We start from the raw sequence: 4,098 nt of genomic DNA, 5'->3' as shown, positions 1-4,098 counted from the left end.
AAGATTTTACAGTTATATGACTTAGGTGACTGGGGAAGGGATAGATCTCCTCGAGAGAGAAGAGTGAATAACCAGCAAACTTGGCGCCAAAGGAGAGTAACAAGGAAAGAAATGTTTACTGCTTTATTGAGAGCAGGAGTAGGTTTTGAAATGATAGATGGAATTCCAACCAATGAATTATACAGAATGTATAGAGGACTTGATAACACGAGAAATAGGGAAATAAGAACTGCTCCTGCAAGCCCACAAGCCACTCAGACTGAAGGTGACCTTGTGTGATTAACGGATGAAAACTTGTACATTTGGGGAAAGGCTGGGGGGACAATCTTAGTCTATATCTAGGGTGGGATCCTCTTGGCTTCCTCATTATGTTCCTTTTGAAAAGAAACATTTCCCACCTGAGTTTGGCTCTGATGTTGGATCTTTGCATAACTGAAATCTCAACCAAACTTGAGATGATTTTATTTGAAGAATTATAGTCCATACTTGTCTATTCTTTTTGTCCTTTGTTTTGGCTAACCTTGTTGCTAGTTTTGTTTCCTTCAGGCTTAAGCACCCTGCACTTTCCGGTGACTGCCTAAGCATGTAGCATTCTTGGAATTCCTGCCAGCTTGTTAAAGAAATGACCTCTGGAATGGGACTTTTTGGGGGCAGGGCCATCTCTACATCCAATTTCAGCATGAAGAAGCTATGGAAAATGAGACCTTCACCCCTCACCCCAAGATTTTGAGCCCCAATCGTTCAAGGGGGGTGGAAATGATGATAGTGTTCTGTTTACTTATTTTGTGTTATCCTTGCTGTGTTGTTTTATTGTTATGATATTATTGATCCTATGTAATGGATACAAGGATTTAGGGGTGGACATTTGAATTATTAATAATTATTTTGGGGATGATTGATTGAAGAGATTATTTTGCTGGGATCTAGGGGTGGATCGCATTTGAATCGTTAACCAATGTTTGGGAATGTCACTGAATGATATGTTTTCCTTTATAATGAATGATATGTTTTAGTTTCCTTTGTAATTGGATCACAATGTATGTTCTAGGATACATGGCTGATTAGATTATGTATCCTATAACAAGGGGTGGAGTGTAACCAGAATGGCCTTTGTTTTCTTTGAATGACTCAGCTTACCTCATTGAGCCTCTGGACACTGTGGCTTGCTCTTCCGGGGCAGGAGGCCCGGGGAGCATGCCGGGAAGCAGACAACTTCCTGTGTGATGAGTCATGGGGCTGGCTGAGGGGAGGTGTTAATGTCTATGCTAGGGGGAGGGGCCAACTCAGGAACCAATCGGCCCTGGTCATTCGGGCGGAGCTTGATGATGTCAAAAACCCTATAAGAGGGGAGAGGACAGCTTGAAGAGCTCTCTTTCCTTTTTCGGTTGGAGCCAGCGACAGTTACATCGTCAGTTACAGCGACAGTTACATCGTCAGTTACAGTTGCAGCTTCAGTTGCGGACACAGACACAGCTGAGGCAGGAGCTGCCAGTAGCAGAGCTGACCTACGGGAGGAAGCTGAACAAAGACTTCAGGCCAGTGGGTAATCTTATTACCATAAAGGGGGAAACATGATTTTGCTTTACGCAATCATGTTTCTCTGTAGCCTCCTGGTTACTCTTTCAAGGCGTACTTATTGGGCCTGGAAGATTTTGATCAACATATCAAAATGGGGCTTCTGGTTCATGGGTTGGTTACTGTGGAGCCTAAATAAATGTTTTGATTCTTCTGCCTTCTACTTTGAGAGTTTCTTATATCCGGCGGTTCCGAACCTTTCAGACATGTTTATGATCCTCTTTGAGATTATAAACTCTGCCCTCCTGATACACAAGTCAAAGGGGGCAGTCCCCTTTGTGAATACAGATACATAGAGTCCAAAAAGAAATAAACATGTAATCGTCTCTTGGAGATCCAAAAAGTTCTTTCTTATGCAGCTGTCTGGCAGAGGACATCGTCACTGACATCTCTTGGTCCTTGGTACCTGTTCCAGTCATCTCAGCACAGCATCTTCTTCTTCTCTTCTTGCAGGAACCAGCCTTCTGTCCATTCTCCTACAAGAGTAATCTTAGCACAATTGTAAATTACCATTCCTAATCTTTATGTTTCTTTGATGGCATTCACAAAATAAACCACAAAACATCCTTCTTATCGGCATCATTAATTGCAACAAAACTTTAGACGAGCATGATATTAATCGAGTAACAAAATAACATTCTGACATTGCTTAAGGGACATTTACAAAGCGAGCCCTATGTGGCTCATATGCATTTCTACCCTTCTTCATAAAGCTTTACTAAATCGGTGCATCCAAAGGAACATTACAAAGTTTCTAGTTATTGCAGAATTCCTAAATATCACAAAGGTTCTTAGTCAAAAAGTGTTGCAATGGAACCTCACACCAGTAGCAGCGAACATCTTAAGGTGAGTCTTAAGCAAGTTGTATAAATTTCTGCACACGTACTAGTTGTATATTAACTACTTGTTCTGATCACAAAAAGTTGCTATAAAAAGAAAAAGCAGGGACAGATGGTGACATAGCCAATTATGACAGGATATAGTTATAGTTCATGCAGTAATTTTTGTTCTCATGGAGTTGTAATAAGTAATAACGATTTGCCAGGACTCACATATATATGAGATTCCAGTTAATATCTTTTTTCTCTCAAATTTGAACTTGTCCTGGTATAAAAACCAACCATTAGAATCTTTTCTATTTATTGTACATAAACTTGCAATTTCTCAGGAAGCCACGTTCATTGTTTGGAATTTGCGCAATTCAAACATGTTCTTTTTCTGGGGCTGATGACCTTGCCTGTGCAGATAGTTTCCAAGGGCCTTGGCAATTTTACAAACTAAGTAGAAGTAACATGGTGCCCAGGAGGGGGTTAATAGAAAAAACCTTGGGCCTGTTTGCTATCCTTTGCTGTTTCTCTGAGCATACTTATGCAAGGTTGATACGAACACATAATAAAACTAGGAATGAAAGTTAAGTAAAATTGAAAAATTCACAGTAGGTGTGGACATCGCTGTCATCAGTATCAAATTGGTGCAACACATTAGCTTACAAATAGAACTTTAGTGGGCCTTCTAAATATCATGGAAAGGATTCTACAAAGCATTTCTTATAGCTTCAGGTCACGTCCGGTGTCTCGTCCGGTTGTCTCTCCCGGGCGAGTGTATCAGGAGGGCCGAGTTTATAATCTCGAAGAGGATCATAAACATGTCTGAAAGGTTCGGAATCGCCGGATATAAGAAACTCTCAAAGTAGAAGGCAGAAGAATCAAAACATTTATTTAGGCTCAACAGTAACCAACCCATGAACCAGAAGCCCCATTTTGATATGTTGATCATAATCTTCCAGGCCCAATAAGTACGCCTTGCAAGAGTAACCAGGAGGCTACAGAGAAGCATGATTGCGTTCCCTTGTAACTGAATCTTCACCTCGGGTTTCTGTCTTCCTCCTTTGTATGGGTCGAGCCCTTGTCTGATCATTTAACCATCTCCTATTCTCTGTGTGAGGCACATCCTGAACCCCAGTAGTGTTTTGTGCCTCAGCCGGCTCTTTCTGGGCTGGGTTGAAATGCACTCTGGGCTTTTTTGGTCTCCTGTTGCTCTTAGCCACATTAATAGAAAAGTTCTCATTTGAGTCAGTTTGGTCTCCTGCTATCTGAGATTTCCCTTCTTCCTGTGGGGTAGGAGTGCCCCCATGTCTTTCACTTAATCTCAATCTTTCGTATACTAGCCGGTAGGCTGATAACACTATCCAGCTTTGCCTAGATAGTGATGCCCCTGACTGAATCCCAACTTCTTGTAAACACTAAAGCAAAATCATGCTTCCCCCTCGATGGTAATAAGATTACCCACTGGCCTGAAGTCTTTGTTCAGCTTCCTCCCATAGATCAGCTCTGCTACTGGCAGCTCCTGCTTCAGCTGTGTCTGTGGCTGAAACTGACGTAACTGTCGTAACTGCCTCTGTAACTGCCTCTGGCTCCAACTGTCGCTGTAACTGTCGCTGTAATGGCCTGAAGTCTTTGTTCAGCTTTCTCCCGTAGGTTAGCTCTGCTACTGGCAGCTCCTGCTTCAGCTGTGTCTGTCGCT

This window comes from Trichosurus vulpecula (assembly GCF_011100635.1).
Source record: "Trichosurus vulpecula isolate mTriVul1 chromosome X unlocalized genomic scaffold, mTriVul1.pri SUPER_X_unloc_6, whole genome shotgun sequence".
Lineage (NCBI taxonomy): Eukaryota > Metazoa > Chordata > Mammalia > Diprotodontia > Phalangeridae > Trichosurus > Trichosurus vulpecula.
This window is presented reverse-complemented; position numbering follows the sequence as displayed.